Genomic DNA, 22,800 nt, shown 5'->3' with positions numbered 1-22,800 from the left:
TATTGTATTGTAATGTATTGTAATGTATTGTATTGTAATGTATTGTAATGTAATGTATTGTATTGTACTGTATTGTATTGTATTGTAATGTAATGTATTGTAATGTATTGTATTGTAATGTATTGTATTGTAATGTATTGTATTGTATTGTAATGTATTGTATTGTAATGTAATGTATTGTATTGTATTGTATTGTAATGTATTGTATTGTAATGTATTGTAATGTAATGTATTGTATTGTAATATATTGTAATGTATTGTATTGTAATGTATTGTATTGTATTGTAATGTATTGTAATGTATTGTATTGTATTGTAATGTATTGTATTGTAATGTATTGTATTGTATTGTAATGTATTGTAATGTATTGTATTGTAATGTATTGTATTGTATTGTAATGTATTGTAATGTATTGTATTGTAATGTAATGTAATGTAATGTAATGTATTGTAATGTAATGTATTGTATTGTAATGTAATGTAATGTAATGTAATGTATTGTAATGTAATGTATTGTATTGTAATGTATTGTATTGTATTGTAATGTATTGTATTGTAATGTAATGTATTGTATTGTATTGTATTGTATTGTATTGTATTGTAATGTATTGTATTGTAATGTAATGTATTGTATTGTAATGTATTGTATTGTAATGTAATGTATTGTATTGTATTGTATTGTAATGTATTGTATTGTAATGTAATGTAATATAGTGTATGGTATTCAGGTGTTTGTTTCCCTCTCTCGTCTCCTAAGTATTGTGCAGCTTGATAGTGAACCAAGTGGCAGGGTTGATGATTTGCTGTTTTTATAATTAGGAGTGGGCCCTTGAGAACATATGTTTAATTTCCTTAACCTTAGTTTAGCATAACAAGCCTTCCTGTCACTGATTTCAAAGTTGCGACCCTATTAAATACATGGCATTACATTTCATGGCATTTCTGAAAGGTTGAATAGCCTGAGTCTATCTGAATATGAGTATTCAGACACGAGTGACTGTCATGAATGTGAGTATAACATAAATAAACGGCTACACATTGTCTCGAATCTAAATGAACATGACATTCATATTTCTGAAATGCAAAAAAACAAAAAAAAATTTAAACAAAAAAAATGTTATAAAAATAACAATCTTATTTCACATCATTTGCCAGTCAGTCATTTATTAACAAACACCTGGAAACAAAAGTGGCGTAACATGTAACGTCTGACAAGTCCAGCACCAACCTCAGTACACTGTAGGGCTGCTAGGGCACCATTGAGACTATTCACACACACACACACACACACACACACACACACACACACACACACACACACACACACACACACACACACACACACACACACACACACACATACATATACACATACACATACACATACACATACACATACACATACACACACACACACACACACACACACACACACACACACACACACAGACACACACACACACACACACACACACACACATACACACACACACACACACACACACAGACCAAGGTCAAAAAAAAAGTTTACAGCACCAATTCTGCCACAGTTTCCCCCCTTTCTGTATAGTTGCAGTTCTGCTATAGCGCTGTGCGTAGCCCACAAGGAGTATCTAACTACAGCATTTTTTTGCACGAAGACACATACCAGCCCCACATGATGCTCTGCCACCACCAGTTAACCCCAACCCTCAGTGACGTTCCTTGGGGCAGAGACGCAGAACGACTCGTGGCACAGATTTAGACTCAATTCCTCAAAATAGTGATGGTTGAAATGATTAGGGTCTCTTAACTGCTTCTCCTCATTAGGCTACAGTGACAATAATCTACTATAGCTGACAGACAGACAGTGCTGCCCAAAAGGCATCCTATTCTCTATGTAGCACGCTACTTTTGACTAGGTCCCCATAAGGCTCTGGTCAAAAGTAGTGCACTATGTAGCGAATATGGCGCCATTTGGAACAGAAAGAAAACCACAATAATAACCCTGCCAGTTTCACATCACTCACTGTCTGACGTTTTTTATATTTTTTTATAAATAAAAACAAATAAAAAATCCCGGTCAATCGTGTTATTCGTTCCAAAGCTTAGTAAGTAACTGCTTTGAGACCCTGACTAACACTCTGGGTTCATCTCTGCCTTCGTTGATGGTGGGTTTGTCATCATATGAAACTGTTGGCAGCTTGAGTGAGGCGAAACATAATTAGACTACCAAATTAATGGTTTCAGACCACCAGACAGAGTTGGAGCCTCTTGATTTGACACGGAACGACGTGTCTGTAAAAAAAAACACACACACACACAGACACACACACACACACACACACACACACACACACACACACACACACACACACAGACAGCGTCTGTCCACACACTACAGGGTGATGCTGTCCTTTACCAGGACTAGTAGACAGAGATGAGTAATAAAGGAGACAATCTGTAAACACACACACACACAGACACACCCAGACACACACACACACACACACACACACACACACACACACACAGACACACTCAGACACACATACATACACACACAGACAATGGAGCGATTTGTTATTACAATTTCAATGCTTTAATCGATTAAATAAGGCATTTTAGAACGGAAGTAAGATTTCTTTTTTTTTTTTTTACTTGAATTTGTCCTGTAATACTAATGCTTTATTGTTAAAGTGTGTTATTTTATTTCATAAATCTCCTTATTCAAAACGTTTCTCATCATTACAAAGAACAAGAATGGATGCATCATGTTTTAATGGCATTTCCCTGAGTAAGAAACAAACCCGGAAACTAAAAGATTTCACTAAATGATGACCATTCCTCCAAAACAGTTCCATTTCGGCACGCTTTACACCATGGATAATTCATCTATAGCATTTCCCATCGTTGGTCGTTGTGATTAATCGGCAATAGAGACAGATTACCCTATGGTCAGAAGATCAGACATTTATAAGCATTTCCCATCCATTACGTTGAACCAACGTGGAATAGATGTTGACTTGACATCATCCATTACAATGTGTTCTATCTGTGACAATGACTTTGAGATCCAACGATTCCACATCTATCATGATGTAGTTGAGGGACAGGGGGTTAAGCCATTGATATATAGTTGAGGGACGGGGTTAGGGAAACTATATACAGCTGAGGGATGAGGCTAGGGAAATCAAATCAAATCAAATGTTATTGGTCACATACACATGGTTAGCAGATGTGATTGCGAGTGTAGTGCTTCCACTTCCGACTGTGCAGCAATATCTAACAAGTAATCCAACAATTCCACAACAGATAAGAGTTGATGTCGGAAGTTTGCATACACCTTAGCCAATTACATTTAAACTCAGTTTTTCACAATTCCTGACATTTAACCATGGTAGAAATTCACTGTCTTAGGTCAGTTAGGATCACCACTTTATTTTAAGAATGTGAAATGTCAGAATTAAAAGTAAAGATAATTATTTATTTCAGCTATAATTTCTAACATCACATTCCCAGTGGGTCACAAGTTTACATACACTCAATATTTGGTAGCATTGCCTTTAAATTGTGTAACTTGGGTCAAACGTTTCAGGTTGCCTTCCGTAAGCTTCCCACAATAAACTGGGTGAATTTTGGCCCATTCCTCCTGAAAGAGCTGGTGTAACTGAATCAGGTTTGTCGGCCTCCTTGCCAGGGCTTTGTGATGGCCACTCCAATACCTTGACTGTGTTGTCCTTAAGCCATTTTGCCACAACTTTGAAAGTATGCTTGGGGTCATTGTCTATTTGGAAGATCCATTTGCGACCAAGCTTTAACTTCCTGACTGATGTCTTGAGATGTTGCTTCAATATATCCACATAAGTTTACCTCCTCATGATGCCATCTATTTTGTGAAGTGCACCAGTCCCTCCTGCAGCAAAGCACCCCCACAACGTGATGCTGCCACCCCCGTGCTTCACGGTTAGGATGGAATTCTTCAGCTTGCAAGCCTCCCCCTTTTTCCTCCAAAACAATAACGATGGTCATTATGCTCAAACAGTTCTATTTTTGTTTCATCAGACCAGAGGACATTTCTCCAAATAGTACGATATTTGTCCCCATGTGCAGTTGCAAACCGTAGTCCGGGTTTCTATGGCAGTTTTGGAGCAGTGGCTTCTTCCTTGCTGTCGGCCTTTCAGGTTCATATAGGACTTGTTTTACTGTGGAAATAGATCATTTTGCACCTGTTTCCTCCAGCATCTTTACAAGTTATTTTGCTGTTGTTCTGGGATTGATTTGCACTTTTCACACCAAAGTACATTCATCTCTCCTTCCTACGCGGTATGACGGCTGCGTGGTCCCATTGTGTTTATACTTGCTAACTATTGTTTATATAGATGGATGTGGTAGCTTCAGGCGTTTGGAAATTGCTCCCAAGGATGAACCAGACTTGGCTGATTATCTTTTGATTTCCCATGATGTCAAGCAAAGAGGCACTGAGTTTGAAGGTATGCCTTGAAATTCATCCACAGGTACACCTCCAAGTGATTCAAATGATGTCAATTAGCCTATCAGAAGCTTCTAAAGCCATGACATCGTTTTCTGGAATTTTCCAAGCTGTTTATTAAAGGCAGAGTAAACTTACTGTATGTATACTTTTTACCCAATGGAATTGTGATATAGTGAATTATATGTGAAATAATTTGTCTGTAAACAACTGTTGTAAAAATGACTTGTGTCGTGCACAAAGTAGATGTCCTAAGCGACTTGCCAAAATTTGTGGAGTTGTTGAAAGAAATGAGTTTTAATGACTCCAACCTAAGTGTATGCAAACTTCAACTGTACCTGATACACGCAAATCTAAGTAAAGGGATGGAATAAGAAAATATACACACATAAATATATTGATGAGCCATGACCGACCGGCATGTGTATCATGATGCATAAAATACACTATCTACATATGAGAGGAGAAATGCAAGATATGTAAACATTATTAAAGTGACTAGTGATCCATTTATTAAATTGGCCAAGTCTGTATGTAGGCAGCAGCCTCTCTGTGTTAGTGATGGCTGTTTAACAGTCTGATGGCTTTGAGAAGCAATAAATAATAAATCTCTCTGTCCCAGCTTTGATGCACCTGTGCTGACCTCATCTTCTGGATGATAGCGGGGTGAACAGGCAGTGGCTCGGGTGGTTGATGTTCTTGATGATCTTTTTTGCCTTCCTGTGACATCGGGTGCTGTAGGTATCCTGGAGGGCAAGTAGTTTGCCCCCAGCGATGCGTTGTGCAGACCCTACAACCCTCTGGAGAGCCCTGCAGTTGTTGGCGGTGTAGTTGCCGTACCGGGTGGTGATACAGCCCGACAGGATGCTCTCAATCTGTAAACGTTTGGGAGGGTTTTAGGTGACAAGCCAAGGTTAAAGAGGCACTATTGTGTAAGTATACATGCACTATTGTGCCTTCTTCACCACACTGTCTGTGTGGGTGGACCATTTAAGTTTGTCTGTGATTTGTACGCTGAGGAACTTAAAACTTTCCACCTTCTCCACTTCTGTCCTGTCGATGTGGATGGGGGGTGCTCTCTCTGCTGTTTCCTGAAGTCCACGACCATCTATTTTGTTTTGTTGACGTTGAGTGTTATTTTCCTGACACCACACTCCGAGTGCCCTCACCTCCTCCCTGTGGGCCGTCTCGCCATTGTTGGTAATCAAGCCTACTACTGTTGTGTCGTCTGCAAACTTGATGATTGAGTTGGAGGCGTGCATGGCCACGCAGTCGTGGGTGAACAGGAGGGGGCTGAGAACGCACCCTTGCGGGGCCCCAGTGTTGAGGAACAGCGGAGTGGAGATGTTGTTACCTACCCTCACCACCTGGGGGCGGCCCGTCAGGAAGTCCAGGACCCAGTTGTACAGGGCGGTGTTATGACCCATGGCCTCCAGCTTAATGATGAGTTTGGAGGGTACTATGGTGTTGAAACCTGAGCTGTAATCAATGAACAGCATTCTGACGTAGGTATTCCTCTTGTCTCGATGGGAAAGGGCAGTGTACAGTGTGATGGCGATTGCATCGTCTTTGGACCTGTTGGGACGGTATGCAAACTGAAGTGGGTCTAGGGTGACAGGTAAGGTGGAGGTGATATGATCCTTGACTAGTCTCTCAAAGCACTTCATGATGACAGAAGTGAGTGCTACGGGGCAATAATCATTTAGTTCAGTTACCTTTGCCTTCTTGGGTACAGAAACAATGGTGGCCATCTTTGAAGCATGTGGGGACAGCAGACTGGGATAGGGAGAGATTGAATATGTCCATAAACACACCAGCCAGCTGGCCGGCGCTTGCTCTGAGGACGCGGCTAAGGATACAGTCTGGCACGGCAGCTTTGCGAGGGTTAACACGTTTAAATGTCATACTCACGTCTGCCACGGAGAAGGAGAGCCCACAGTCCTTGGTAACGGGCCGCGTAGGTGCTACTTTATTATCCTCAAAGCGGGCAAAGAAGGTGTTTAGTTTGTCTGGAAGCAAGACCACGTTGTCCGTGACGTGGCTGGTTATCTTTTTGTAGTCCGTGATTGTCTGAAGACCCTGCCACATATGTCTCATATCTGAGCCGAATTGCTAATACACTTTGTCGCTATACTGACATTTTGCTTGTTTATTGCCTTGCGGAGGGAATAACTACACTGTTTGTATTGGGCCATATTCCCAGTCACCTTTCCATGGTTAAATGCAGTGGTTTGCACTTTCAGTTTTGTGTTAACGCCGCCATCTATACACTGTTTCTGGTTAGCATAGGTTTTAATAGTCACAGTGGGTAAAACATCTCCTGCGCACTTCCTTACAAACTCTCACACCCAATCAGTGTATAAATCAATATTATTCTCTGAGGCTACCCAGAACATGTCACAGTTCGTGTGATCAGAACAATATTGAAGCGTGTATTCCGATTAGTCAGACCAGCATTGAATAGTCTTTATCACGGGTACATCCTTTTTGAGTTTCTGCCTATAGGAAGGAAGGAGCGAAATGTCGTGGTCAGATTTGCGGTAAGGAGGGCAGGGGAGGGCCTTGTATGCATCACGGAAGACAGAGTAGCAGTTATCCAGTGTTTTGCCAGCGTGAGTCCTACAATCAATATGCTGATAAAATTAGGTAGTCTTATTTTTAAATTTGCTTTGTTAAAATCCACAGCTACAATAAATGCAGCCTCAGGATATGTGGTTTCTAGTAAAGTCCAGTGATGTTCCTTGAGGGCCGTCGTGGTATCGGCTTGAGGGGGGATATTATCCTCATCTCCTCCTAGATATTATCCTCCTCTCCTCCTAGATATTATCCCCCTAGATATTATCCTCCTCTCCTTCTAGATATTATCCTCCTCTCCTCCTAGATATTATCCTACTCTCCTCCTAGATATTATCCTCCTCCTAGATATTATCCTCCTAGATATTATCCTCCTCTCCTTCTAGATATTATCCTCCTCTCCTCCTAGATATTATCCACCTCTCCTCCTAGATATTGTCCTCCTAGATATTATCCTCCACTCCTTCTAGATATTATCCTCCTCTCCTTCTAGATATTATCCTCCTCTCCTCCTGGATATTATCCTCCTCCTAGATATTATCCTCCTCTCTGTCTAGATGTTATCCTCCTCTCCTCCTAGATATTATCCTCCTCTCCTCCTAGATATTATCCTTCTCTACTCCTAGATATTATACTCCTCTCCTCCTAGATTTTATCCTCCTCCTAGATATTATACTCCTCTCCTCCTAGATATTATCCTCCTCTCCTCCTAGATATTATCCCCCTCTCCTCCTAGATATTATCCTCCTCCTAGATATTTTCCTCCTAGATATTATCCTCCTCCTAGATATTATCCTCCTCCTACATATTATCCTCCTAGATATTATACTCCTCCTAGATATTATCCTCCTAGATATTATCCTACTCTCCTTCTAGATATTATCCTCCTCTCCTCCAACAGATTATCCTCCTATCCTCCTAGATATTATCCTCCTCTCCTCCTAGACATTATCCTCCTCCTAGATATTGTTCTCATCTCCTCCTAGATATTATCCTCCTCCAAGATATTATCCTCCTCTCCTCCTAGACATTATCCTCCTCCTAGATATTATCCTCCTCTCCTTCTAGATATTATCCTCCTCTCCTCCTAGATATTATCCTCCTCTCCTCCTAGATATTATCCTTCTCCACTCCTAGATATTATACTCCTCTCCTCCTAGATTTTATCCTCCTCCTAGATATTATACTAATCTCCTCCTAGATATTATCCTCCTCTCCTCCTAGATATTATCCCCCTCTCCTCCTAGATATTATCCTCCTCCTAGATATTTTCCTCCTAGATATTATCCTCCTCCTAGATATTATCCTCCTCCTACATATTATCCTCCTAGATATTATACTCCTCCTAGATATTATCCTCCTAGATATTATCCTCCTCTCCTTCTAGATATTATCCTCCTCTCCTCCAACAGATTATCCTCCTATCCTCCTAGATATTATCCTCCTCTCCTCCTAGACATTATCCTCCTCCTAGATATTGTTCTCCTCTCCTCCTAGATATTATCCTCCTCCAAGATATAATCCTCCTCTCCTCCTAGACATTATCCTCCTCCTAGATATTATCCTCATCCTAGATATTATCCTCCTCCAAGATATTATCCCCCTCTCCTACTAGATATTATCCTCCTCTCCTCCTAGACATTATCCTCCTCCTAGATATTATCCTCATCCTAGACATTATCCTCCTCCTAGATATTATTCTCCTCTCATCCTAGATATTATCCTCCTAGATAGTATCCCCCTCTCCTCCTAAATATTATCCTCCTCTCCTCCTAGATATTATCCTCCTCTCCTCCTAGATATTATCCTCCTCTCCTTCTAGATATTATCCTCCTCTCCTCCTAGATATTATTCTCATCTCCTCCTAGATATTATCCTCCTAGATATTAATTGAAACAAAGAAGGACTGTGTTCTGTCCCTCATTCTGTCCCTCATTCTGTCCCTCATTCTGTCCCCTATTCTGTCCCTCATTCTGTCCCCCATTCTGTCCCTCACTCTGTCCCCCATTCTGTCCCTCATTCTGTCCCTCATTCTGTCCCCCATTCTGTCCCTCATTCTGTCCCCCTTTCTGTCCTTCATTCTGTCCCTCATTCTGTCCCCCATTCTGTCCCTCATTCTGTCCCTCATTCTGTCCCCCATTTTGTCCCTCACTCTATCCCCCATTCTGTCCCTCATTCTGTCCCTCATTTTGTCCCCCATTCTGTCCCTCATTCTGTCCCTCATTCTGTCCCCCATTCTGTCCCTCATTCTGTCCCGCATTCTGTCCCTCATACTGTCCCCCATTTTGTCCCTCATTCTGTCCCCCATTTTGTCCCTCACTCTGTCCCCCATTCTGTCCCTCATTCTGTCCCACATTCTGTCCCTCATACTGTCCCCCATTTTGTCCCTCATTCTATCCCTCATTCTGTCCCCCATTCTGTCCCTCATTCTGTCCCCCATTCTGTCCCTCATTCTGTCCCTCATTCTGTCCCCCATTTTGTCCCTCACTCTGTCCCGCATTCTGTCCCTCATACTGTCCCCCATTTTGTCCCTCATTCTATCCCTCATTCTGTCCCTCGTTTTGTACCTCGTTTTGTCCCTCATTCTATCCCTTCTATTCTATCCCTCTTTTTGTACCTCGTTCTGTCCTCGTTCTATCCCTCGTTCTGTCCCTCATTCTGTCCCTCGTTCTGTCCCTCATTCTGTCCTCGTTCTGTCCCCCGTTCTATCCCTCGTTCTGTCCCTCATTCTGAGTGTGTGTGTGTTTGTGTGCATGCTTGTGTCTGCATACCACCTTGAGGACACACAGAGTGAAAAAACATGGCATCAATACGTCTCCAAACTCTCACTTCTCCAACATCATTTGTCTGCTTGACACATACTAAGAGGATTCAGATATATTGATCTGACCCTGATTCCCACTGGACTGGCCACATCGGTCCAGCACACTGCATGGTGACAGTGACCAATTGAATACTGAAACGTCGTGGCCAATGAACGGTCAATACTGCTGGAGGAAAAGAAGGGGAAGATCGGGTCGTAACTGTTGATAGACAGAGAGAGAGAGATTAATCTTGGCTGGTGCAGTGTCACCTTATACATCCAACAAGACTCAATATCAGTCTCAATGACCTGTTTCTCCTTCTATTTTCCTTTCTATTTCCCTTTCTGTTTTGCCTTCTGTTACCCCTTCTGTTACAGTGAAACAGTGAATCAGTCTGGAACTGTTGCTGTGTCACCTTCCTTCTCTTCGTCCAACAGATATGAACACCACCACCTGTCTGTCACTCTCTGTCACTCTGTCTGTCTGTCTGTCTGTCTGTCTGTCTGTCTGTCTGTCTGTCTGTCTGTCTGTCTGTCTGTCTGTCTCTCTGTCTGTCTGTCTGTCTGTCTGTCACTCTGTCTGTCATTCTCTGTCTGTCTGTCTGTCTGTCTGTCTGTCTGTCTGTCTGTCTGTCTGTCTGTCACTATCTGTTTGTTTGTCTCTATCTGTCTATCAATTCAATTCAATTCAATTCAAGGGCTTTATTGGCATGGGAAACATGTGTTAACATTGCCAAAGCAAGTGAGGTAGACAACATACAAAGTGAAAATATAAAGTGAAAAACAACAAAAATTAACAGTAAACATTACACATACAGAGGTTTCAAAACAGTAAAGACATTACAAATGTCATATTATATATATATATACAGTGTTTTAACAATGTACAAATGGTTAAAGGACACAAGATAAAATAAATAAGCATAAATATGGGTTGTATTTACAATGGTGTGTGTTCTTCACTGGTTGCCCTTTTCTCGTGGCAACAGGTCACAAATCTTGCTGCTGTGATGGCACACTGTGGAATTTCACCCAGTAGATATGGGAGTTTTTCAAATTTGGATTTGTTTTCGAATTCTTTGTGGATCTGTGTAATCTGAGGGAAATATGTCTCTCTAATATGGTCATACATTGGGCAGGAGGTTAGGAAGTGCAGCTCAGTTTCCACCTCATTTTGTGGGCAGTGAGCACATAGCCTGTCTTCTCTTGAGAGCCATGTCTGCCTACGGCGGCCTTTCTCAATAGCAAGGCTATGCTCACTGAGTCTGTACATAGTCAAAGCTTTCCTTAATTTTGGGTCAGTCACAGTGGTCAGGTATTCTGCCGCTGTGTACTCTCTGTTTAGGGCCAAATAGCATTCTAGTTTGCTCTGTTTTTTTGTTAATTCTTTCCAATGTGTCAAGTAATTATCTTTTTGTTTTCTCATGATTTGGTTGGGTCTAATTGTGCTGTTGTCCTGGGGCTCTGTAGGGTGTGTTTGTGTTTGTGAACAGAGCCCCAGGACCAGCTTGCTTAGGGGACTCTTCTCCAGGTTCATCTCTCTGTAGGTGATGGCTTTGTTATGGAAGGTTTGTGAATCACTTCCTTTTAGGTGGTTGTAGAATTTAACGGCTCTTTTCTGGATTTTGATAATTAGTGGGTATCGGCCTAATTCTGCTCTGCATGCATTATTTGGTGTTCTACGTTGTACACGGAGGATATTTTTGCAGAATTCTGCGTGCAGAGTCTCAATTTGGTGTTTGTCCCATTTTGTGAAGTCTTGGTTGGTGAGCGGACCCCAGACCTCACAACCATAAAGGGCAATGGGCTCTATGACTGATTCAAGTATTTTTAGCCAAATCCTAATTGGTATGTTGAAATTTATGTTTCTTTTGATGGCATAGAATGCCCTTCTTGCCTTGTCTCTCAGATCGTTCACAGCTTTGTGGAAGTTACCTGTGGCGCTGATGTTTAGGCCAAGGTATGTATAGTTTTTTGTGTGCTCTAGGGCAACAGTGTCTAGATTGAATTTGTATTTGTGGTCCTGGTGACTGGACCTTTTTTGGAACACCATTATTTTGGTCTTACTGAGATTTACTGTCAGGGCCCAGGTCTGACAGAATCTGTGCATAAGATCTAGGTGCTGCTGTAGGCCCTCCTTGGTTGGTGACAGAAGCACCAGATCATCGGCAAACAGCAGACATTTGACTTCGGATTCTAGCAGGGGGAGGCCGGGTGCTGCAGACTTTTCTAGTGCCCGCGCCAATTCGTTGATATATATGTTGAAGAGGGTGGGGCTTAAACTGCATCCCTGTCTAACCCCACGACCCTGTGTGAAGAAATGTGTGTGTTTTTTGCCAATTTTAACCGCACACTTGTTGTTTGTGTACATGGATTTTATAATGTCGTATGTTTTACCCCCAACACCACTTTCCATCAGTTTGTATAGCAGACCCTCATGCCAGATTGAGTCGAAGGCTTTTTTGAAATCAACAAAGCATGAGAAGACTTTGCCTTTGTTTTGGTTTGTTTGGTTGTCAATTAGGGTGTGCAGGGTGAATACATGGTCTGATGTACGGTAATTTGGTAAAAAGCCAATTTGACATTTGCTCAGTACATTGTTTTCATTGAGGAAATGTACGAGTCTGCTGTTAATAATAATGCAGAGGATTTTCCCAAGGTTACTGTTGACACATATTCCACGGTAGTTATTGGGGTCAAATTTGTCTCCACTTTTGTGGATTGGGGTGATCAGTCCTTGGTTCCAAATATTGGGGAAGATGCCAGAGCTAAGTATGATGTTAAAGAGTTTTAGTATAGCCAATTGGAATTTGTTGTCTGTATATTTGATCATTTCATTGAGGATACCATCAACACCACAGGCCTTTTTGGGTTGGAGGGTTTTTATTTTGTCCTGTAACTCATTCAATGTATTTGGATAATCCAGTGGGTTCTGGTAGTCTTTAATAGATGATTCTAAGATCTGTATTTGATCATGTATATGTTTTTGCTCTTTATTCTTTGTTATAGAGCCAAAAAGATTGGAGAAGTGGTTTACCCATACATCTCCATTTTGGATAGATAATTCTTCTTGTTGTTGTTTGTTTAGTGTTTTCCAATTTTCCCAGAAGTGGTTAGAGTCTATGGATTCTTCAATTGCATTGAGCTGATTTCTGACATGCTGTTCCTTCTTTTTCCGTAGTGTATTTCTGTATTGTTTTAGTGATTCACCATAGTGAAGGCGTAGACTCAGGTTTTCCGGGTCTCTATGTTTTTGGTTGGACAGGTTTCTCAATTTCTTTCTTAGATTTTTGCATTCTTCATCAAACCATTTGTCATTATTGTTAATTTTCTTCGGTTTTCTATTTGAGATTTTTAGATTTGATAGGGAAGCTGAGAGGTCAAATATACTGTTAAGATTTTCTACTGCCAAGTTTACACCTTCACTATTACAGCGGAACGTTTTACCCAGGAAATTGTCTAAAAGGGATTGAATTTGTTGTTGCCTAATTGTTTTTTGGTAGGTTTCCAAACTGCATTCCTTCCATCTATAGCATTTCTTAATGTTACTCAGTTCCTTTGGCTTTGATGCCTCATGATTGATTATTGCTCTGTTTAAGTAGACTGTGATTTTGCTGTGGTCTGATAGGGGTGTCAGTGGGCTGACTGTGAACGCTCTGAGAGACTCTGGGTTGAGGTCGGTGATAAAGTAGTCTACAGTACTACTGCCAAGAGATGAGCTATAGGTGTACCTACCATAGGAGTCCCCTCGAAGCCTACCGTTGACTATGTACATACCCAGCGTGCGACAGAGCTGCAGGAGTTGTGACCCGTTTTTGTTGGTTATGTTGTCATAGTTGTGCCTAGGGGGGCATATGTGGGAGGGAATGCTGTCACCTCCAGGCAGGTGTTTGTCCCCCTGTGTGCTTAGGGTGTCAGGTTCTTGTCCGGTTCTGGCATTTAGGTCGCCACAGACTAGTACATGTCCCTGGGCCTGGAAATGATTGATTTCCCCCTCCAGGATGGAGAAGCTGTCTTCATTAAAATATGGGGATTCTAGTGGGGGGATATAGGTAGCACACAGGAGGACATTTTTCTCTGTTAGGATAATTTCTTTTTGAATTTCTAGCCAAATGTAAAATGTTCCTGTTTTGATTAATTTAATGGAGTGAGTTAGGTCTGCTCTATACCAAATTAGCATACCCCCTGAGTCCCTTCCCTGTTTCACACCTGGTAGTTTGGTGGATGGGACTACCAGCTCTCTGTAACCTAGAGGGCAACCAGTGGGTCCGTCTCCTCTATACCAGGTTTCTTGCAGGATGACAATGTCTGTATTACCGATTTCTTTGGTGAAGTCCGGGTTTCTGCTCTTTAGGCCAAAGGCAGATGACCTCAGGCCTTGGATATTCCATGATAATATAGTGAAGGCTTTTTGTTCCATAGAGTGTCCAATGTTGTTGGTCGTGGTTTGGCCTCAGGCCAGTAAGTGTGAGCAGAGCCTGCTGAGCATCTGGTACATGCCATTGGCTTCGGCGAGTGTGAGAGTGGGGGTTGGGACTGTTTGCCCGCTCACTACCTGGGCGTATGTGTGGCTTCCATGTTGAGGCCCTCTTTGCGGGGGTGGGGTGCATGGGGTGGGCAGGAGTGGCATAGGTCTGACCTGGGTGGGCCTAAATGGGGTGTGGGCATGGTTGACGTGGGGGGGTGTTGATTGGTTGGGGTGGGGGTGTGGATGTGTCTGGGTGTACTGTGGTCTGGATGTAATTCCTCTTGGCGTGGGTCCTCTATGTGTAGGTCCAGGGGGGGGTCCTGCAGATCTGGGAGGGTGTCTCGCTGGTCTGGATGGGGTGTCTATTGATCTGTTGCTCCTGTGTGAAGTGTTGGGGATACGTTTGAGAGCGATGTCCTTTAGAGTTCGGGCAAAGGTGGGCACTGCTGCCTTGTAGAGGTGGACCTGGTCATAGAGGCTGTTCAAGTCCAGGGTGGAGTGGTGGGCCAGGAAAACGTTTGGTTTTGAGGCACAGTCACGGGAAATACTTGCATTTACCCGCTGTATTGTGGCAGGGTGGAAGTCTTTTCGTGGTAGCAGGGTGGAGATAACCACTTGTGCGTTGGGGAAAGTAGAAGAAGCCTTTTCAATCACTCTCTTCAGTGCTGTGGCCACTCTTTCCTGCAGTGCTCTCAGGTCGTTTGTGCCTGTGTGTATTATTATGTGGCTGGGTGAGCCTAGTTTGGCCTCAGACAGAAGGTCGAGGGCACGCTGGGTGTTTGGACACCAGAGTTTAGACACACTGTGTTTGGGAAAAAGTTTTTTTTCTTCTATATATTTCCCATTTGAGTCCATAAGTAGTACAATCTGTGTCTTGTGTTTGTCCTCAGTGGGTGTGGGGGGGTTGTCAAAAGGGCTATCAGGGTGGCTGACAGGGGGGGTGCTCAGAGGGGGTGAGAGCCTCTGGGCTTGGGGTTCTTCATTTGTCTGTTCTGCTGTGATTTCGACTCTATGGTCAGGGTCTGGTGTGGACTGTTCTGCTGTGGTGTCGACTCTATGTTCAGGGTCTGGTGTGGACTGTTCTGCTGTGGTGTCGAGACTTTTGTTGGGTGCTGAAGTGGGCTGTTCTGCTGGCTTCTCTGTGGGGGTGGCCACCTCTCTAGTGGGTTGTTCTCTGTCACACGCCGTCCCCATCAACTTCTCCTCCATCCCCCTCAACCTCTCCTCCACCAGCAGTCTGATACTCTCCTCTAGTGCTCTGTTCTGCTCCTCTTTCTCCTGTTGTATTTGTCTCACCACTGTCCAAAGTGCAGATATGTCTCTGTCCACCTCCAGCTCTCCGGGTCTGGTTAAGGGGCTGTTGTTGTGCTGGACTGTTGTCTGGGTCTGCGCTGACTGAAGTGTAATCACCTGCTGTTCCAGCTCCACCTGTCTTACCTCCAGCTGGGTGAATTTGTCCTTCATTTCAATGAGGGAGTGGTAATCTGTGCTGGGAGGTTGACTCTCCACTGGGGGTTGCTCATCTGTGGGGTTACATAATGAAGAGGTCTGGTCTGACCCGCTCTGTGTGGGGGTATCATTATCAAGGCAGAGCTTCTCCTGCTGGGCTAATTCTTTGATTAGGTGAAAGTCCAGCTGAAACTGTTTGTGGTTATTCTGTACCATTACTGATCCGGATTTATAGATATTTATATTACTTAACTCAGAGTCCTCGTTATCAAGTATTCTGAGTTTCCACCCCTCGTTAATCCCCCCTCTCGTAACAAAGGGGTAGTGTGCTAATATAGCACTGTGCCATGCCAGGGGATGGTTTGTGTGGAAGATGAGGTTGCTGATGTTCCCATTTTTGTAATAGTCAGCAAAAAGTGTCTCTTGATTTCCCATAAGGAGCTTCTTCTTGTGGTCTTTTCTTGCCTTATCATTCTTTACATGCAAAGGGTACTGTATTTTAATTACCTCTGAACAGCGGGAGGGAGCTTCTAAGGCCTCTCCATTTGGTTGGGGTAGACTGTGTGACTCTCCTGCCATTGTTGGGCTAATGAGCTTTGACACCTCTCACTTGACACGTCAGTGCTAGTTGAAGCTGTATCAAGCTTGGCAGAATTATGTTAGAATTCAGTCCTTATAAAGTAATGTTGTGTATTTTTCTTCTTGGCTTTTGGAAATAAAATATTGTTTCAGACTAAACATTACTCACTCAGTTCCAGGTTGGATGGTGTTTTCAGGTTTCTGTTGTTTTCCAGAGAATTTGCTGTATAGGGTAAAAAATCCTTGGTTGTTGTGAACTTTCCAGGTGATTCCGTAATTCCGTCCAAAATGAGGTTGTAGGTTTTAAGTTTTGATTTGAAGTAGGGGTTATGTTGAAGAGGGTAGAATCCAGTATGTGTTCCTGACAAAAAATCCAAGTTTATCTAACTCCTAACCTATCTTTTTTAAAGAAAATGCTGAAAAATGCAGGAGCTCTGATCCTGACCTCTGCTCTGCCTCTCTCTCTCTATCACTCTCTATCTCTGTCTGTCTGTCTGTCTCTGTCACACTCTACCTCTCTCTGTCTCTGTCTGTTTGTCTCTGTGTGTATGTCTCTATCTGTCTGTCTGTCTGTCTGTCTGTCTGTCTGTCTGTCTGTCTGTCTGTCTGTCACTCTCTATCTCTGTCTGTCTGTTTGTCTGTCTGTCTGTCTGTCTGTCTGTCTGTCTGTCTGTCTGTCTGTCTGTCTGTGTCACTCTCTATCTGTCTGTCTGTCTGTCTCTGTCACTCTCTATCTCTGTCTGTCTGTCTGTCTGTCTGTCTCTGTCACTCTCTATCTCTCTCTGTCTGTCACTCTCTATCTATCTCTCTCTCTCTGTCTGTCTGTCTGTCTGTCTGTCTGTCTGTCTGTCTGTCTGTCTGTCTGTCTGTCTGTCTCTGTCACTCTCTATGTCTGTCTGTCTGTCTGTCTGTCTGTCTGTCTGTCTGTCTGTCTGTCTGTCTGTCTGTCTCTGTCACTCTCTATGTCTGTCTGTCTGTCTGTCTGTCTGTCTGTCTGTCTGTCTCTGTCACTCTCTGTCTGTCTGTCTGTCTGTCTGTCTGTCTGTCTGTCTGTCTGTCTGTCTGTCTGTCTGTCTGTCTGTCTGTCTGTCTATCTGTCTCGTTAGTGGACATTACATTCATGGTAAACGCTGCATATGTCGGCTCAATTGGAAATGACCTTTACATGTATTTAACGAAATCTGTAACTCTTCAGCGATACGGATTACATAGAGAGGAAATCTACAGGTTCATTTCAAGGACATGTTCATGATTTTTGTAGAAGTTTTTATGCTGTCAGTTTCCTTGATTTCCACTGCATGGTGACAGTGACCAATTGAATACTGAAAATGTAGTGGCCAATGAACGGTCAATACTGCTGGAGAGAGTGGAGAGGAAGATGAGGTCATTTAACTGTTGATAGACTTGGAGAGAGCATCTTGGCTGTTATGTTGATAGACTTGGAGAGAGCATCTTGGCTGTTATGTTGATAGACTTGGAGAGAGCATCTTGGCTGTTATGTTGATAGAGAGAGAGCATCTTGGCTGTTATGTTGATAGACTTGGAGAGAGCATCTTGGCTGTTATTCTTCACCTTCAGTCCCTGGACTTCGGTATGAGAATAAATTATCACTTTGCTTTTATCCAAAGCAACATTTCTAGTTTTGGATGTTATTTCACATTCCTTCTGCTTCTACCAGATTTCACATCACCCCCATTACAACTATTATATATATATATAGAGAGATATCACATCACCACCATTACAACTATTATATATATATATATATATATAGAGAGAGAGATAGATATCACATCACCACCATTACAGCTATTATATATATATATATATAGAGAGAGAGATAGATATCACATCACCACCATTACAACTATTATATATATATATATAGAGAGAGAGAGAGATAGATATCACATCACCACCATTACAACTATTATATATATATATATAGAGAGAGAGATAGATATCACATCACCACCATTACAACTATTATATATATATATATAGAGAGAGAGAGAGAGATAGATATCACATCACCACCATTACAGCTATTATATATATATATATATATATAGAGAGAGAGATAGATATCACATCACCACCATTACAACTATTATATATATATATATATAGAGAGAGAGATAGATATCACATCACCACCATTACAACTATTATATATATATATATAGAGAGAGAGATAGATATCACATCACAACCATTACATACCATTACATATATTATAATTATATATTATATATATAGAGAGAGAGAGATAGATATTTAACCTTCATTCTTCCGACTACTTTGTTTTCAGGATTGTTTTCAGGATTACTTGAACTTCCACCTAATTATTTTCTTTAAATATATTTAACCAGGGAAGTCAGTTAAGAACAAATTCTTATTTACAATGACACCGGGGAACAGTTGGTTAACTGCCTTGTTCAAGGGCAGATCAACAGATTTTTACCTTGTTCGCTCAGGGGATTCGATCTTAGCAACCTTTCAGTTACTGGCCCAACGCTGCCGCCTCCACACTCTAACCACTAGGCTACCTGCCTCCTCTACACTGTAACCACTAGGCTACCTGCCACCTCTAAACTCTAACCACTAGGCTACTTGCCTCTACACTCTAACCACTAGGCTACCTGCCTCCTCCACACTCTAACCACTAGGCTACCTGCCTCCTCTACACTCTAACCACTAGGCTACCTGCCTCCTCTACACTCTAACCACTAGGCTACCTGCCTCCTCTACACTGTAACCACTAGGCTACCTGCCACCTCTAAACTCTAACCACTAGGCTACTTGCCTCTACACTCTAACCACTAGGCTACCTGCCTCCTCTAAACTCTAACCACTAGGCTACCTGCCTCCTCTACACTCTAACCACTAGGCTACCTGCCTCCTCTACACTGTAACCACTAGGCTACCTGCCACCTCTAAACTCTAACCACTAGGCTACTTGCCTCTACACTCTAACCACTAGGCTACCTGCCTCCTCTAAACTCTAACCACTAGGCTACCTGCCTCCTCTACACTCTAACCACTAGGCTACCTGCCTCCTCTACACTGTAACCACTAGGCTACCTGCCACCTCTAAACTCTAACCACTAGGCTACTTGCCTCTACACTCTAACCACTAGGCTACTTGCCTCTACACTCTAACCACTAGGCTACCTGCCTCCTCTACACTCTAACCACTAGGCTACCTGCCACCTCTACACTCTAACCACTAGGCTACCTACCTCCTCTACACTCTAACCACTAGGCTACTTGCCTCTACACTCTAACCACTAGGCTACCTGCCTCCCCTACACTCTAACCACTAGGCTACCTACCTCCTCTACACTCTAACCACTAGGCTACTTGCCTCTACACTCTAACCACTAGGCTACCTGCCTCCCCTACACTCTAACCACTAGGCTACCTGCCTCCCCTACACTCTAACCACTAGGCTACCTGCCAGCTCTACACTCTAACCACTAGGCTACCTGCCTCTCCTCATGCAGCTAAGAATAATTGAAATGAGAATGACCAATCAGCCAGACACAGAGTATTTACTAAGGCCTCTACTCACTACAGCTTTAATAGTTTATTTTCTTTCACACTTCCTGTTGCTTTAATGAGCTGAGGGGAAATACTCTGAAACAACACCGGATAGATGAACTACCTGGAGGTCTGTTGATCTGCCGTTCTAGCCAGACTCATTTCACAGCCGTAGAAGAGGCCAGTCCAAAGAGGGGTACTGAGTTAAGAGTTCCCATAAGGAAATCAGTCAATTGAAATGAAATCATTAGACGTTAATCTATAGATTTCACATGACTTGGATTACGGATAAGGTGTCTGTGACCGACAACAACAAAAAGTTGGGCTGTGGATCAGAAAACCAGTCATTTTCCTCACACATTTCCTTCGCATAGAGTTGATCCATCTGTTGATTGTGACCTTTGGAATGTTGTCACACACTACCTCAATGGCTGTGCAAAGTTGCTTGAATATTGGCGGGAAACTGGAACACGCTTTCATATACGTCGATCCACAGCATCCCAAACATGCTCAATGGGTGACATGTCTGGTGAGTATGCAGGCCATGGAAGAACTGGGACATTTTCAGCTTCCAGGAATTGTGTACAGATCCTTGAGATATGGGGCCTTGCATAAAAAGGCTGAAACATGAGGTGATGGCGGTGGATGAATGGCACGACAATGAGCCTCGGGATCTTGTCACGGTATTTCTGTGCATTCAAATCGCCATCGATAAAATGCAATTGTGTACATTGTCCATAGCTTATACCATAACCCCACCGCCACCACTGGGAACTCTGTTCACAACGTTGACATCAGCAAACCACTCGCCCACCATGCCATACATGCTCTGTGCCATCTGCCCGGTACAGTTGACAATGGGATTCATCTGTGAAGAAAAAATCTTCGGTTCTGCAAACCCACAGTTTCATCAGCTGTCCGGGTAGCTGGTCTCAGACAATACCGCAGTTGAAGAAGCCGGATGTGGAGGTCCTGGGCTGGCGTGGTTACACATGGTCTGCGGTTGTGAGGCCGGTTGGATGTACTGCCAAATTCACTAAAACAACGTCTTATGGTAGAGAAATGAACATTACATTCTCTGGCAACAGCTCTGGTGGACATTCCAGGAGTCAGCATGCCAATTGCACGCTCCCTGAAAACTTCTGTGGCATTGCGATGTGTGTCAAAACTGCACATGTTAGAGTGGCCTTTCATTGTCCCCAGCACAATAAATAAATAAAGCATCCACTTTTTGATATTGATATTCACTTGTCAGGTGAATGGATTATTTTAATAAGGATAATTCCTCACTAACAGGGATGAAAAACACATTTGTTGCCAACATTTGACAGATATAAGCTTTTTGTTTATATGGAACATTTCTGGGATATTTTATTTCAGTTCACGAAACATGGAACCAACACATTACATGTTGTGGTTACATTTTTTGTTCAGTATCATTTCCACTTGAGCCAGCATCTGCAGTGTTTACTGTGATCTCCACGAACATTGGGGGAAATTGCCCTTAAAAAGCGCAGTGTCTGTAGTATAGTGCAGCGCTCCTCAGACTGAATCCCTGTCAGTGCAGAGCACCACAACTCTCCTCAGACTGAATCCCTGTCAGTGCAGAGCACCACAACGCTCCTCAGACTAAATCCCTGTCAGTGCAGAGCACCACAACTCTCCTCAGACTGAATCCCTGTCAGTGTAGAGCACCACAACGCTCCTCAGACTGAATCCCTGTCAGTGCAGAGCACCACAACTCTCCTCAGACTGAATCCCTGTCAGTGCAGAGCACCACAACTCTCCTCAGACTGAATCCCTGTCAGTGCAGAGCACCACAACGCTCCTCAGACTGAATCCCTGTCAGTGCAGAGCACCACAACTCTCCTCAGACTGAATCCCTGTCAGTGCAGAGCACCACAACTCTCCTCAGACTGAATCCCTGTCAGTGCAGAGCACCACAATGCTCCTCAGACTGAATCCCTGTCAGTGCAGAGCACCACAACTCTCCTCAGACTGAATCCCTGTCAGTGCAGAGCACCACAACTCTCCTCAGACTGAATCCCTGTCAGTGCAGAGCACCACAATGCTCCTCAGACTGAATCCCTGTCAGTGCAGAGCACCACAACTCTCCTCAGACTGAATCCCTGTCAGTGCAGAGCACCACAACGCACCTCAGAACCTCAGACTGAATCCCTGTCAGTGCAGAGCACCACAACGCTCCTCAGACTGAATCCCTGTCAGTGCAGAGCACCACAACGCACCTCAGAACCTCAGACTGAATCATTGTCAGTGCAGAGCACCACAACGCTCCTCAGACTGAATCCCTGTCAGTGCAGAGCACCACAACTCTCCTCAGACTGAATCCCTGTCAGTGCAGAGCACCACAACTCTCCTCAGACTGAATCCCTGTCAGTGCAGAGCACCACAATGCTCCTCAGACTGAATCCCTGTCAGTGCAGAGCACCACAACTCTCCTCAGACTGAATCCCTGTCAGTGCAGAGCACCACAACTCTCCTCAGACTGAATCCCTGTCAGTGCAGAGCACCACAATGCTCCTCAGACTGAATCCCTGTCAGTGCAGAGCACCACAACTCTCCTCAGACTGAATCCCTGTCAGTGCAGAGCACCACAACGCACCTCAGAACCTCAGACTGAATCCCTGTCAGTGCAGAGCACCACAACGCTCCTCAGACTGAATCCCTGTCAGTGCAGAGCACCACAACGCACCTCAGAACCTCAGACTGAATCATTGTCAGTGCAGAGCACCACAACGCACCTCAGAACCTCAGACTGAATCCCTGTCAGTGCAGAGCATCACAACTCTCCTCAGACTGAATCCCTGTCAGTGCAGAGCACCACAACTCTCCTCAGACTGAATCCATGTCAGTGCAGAGCACCACAACACTCCTCAGACTGAATCCCTGTCAG

This window comes from Oncorhynchus mykiss, chromosome 17 (genome assembly GCF_057628025.1).
Source record: "Oncorhynchus mykiss isolate SJ-2025 chromosome 17, ASM5762802v1, whole genome shotgun sequence".
Taxonomy (NCBI): Eukaryota; Metazoa; Chordata; class Actinopteri; order Salmoniformes; family Salmonidae; genus Oncorhynchus; species Oncorhynchus mykiss.
Note: the sequence above shows the minus strand (reverse complement) of the source record.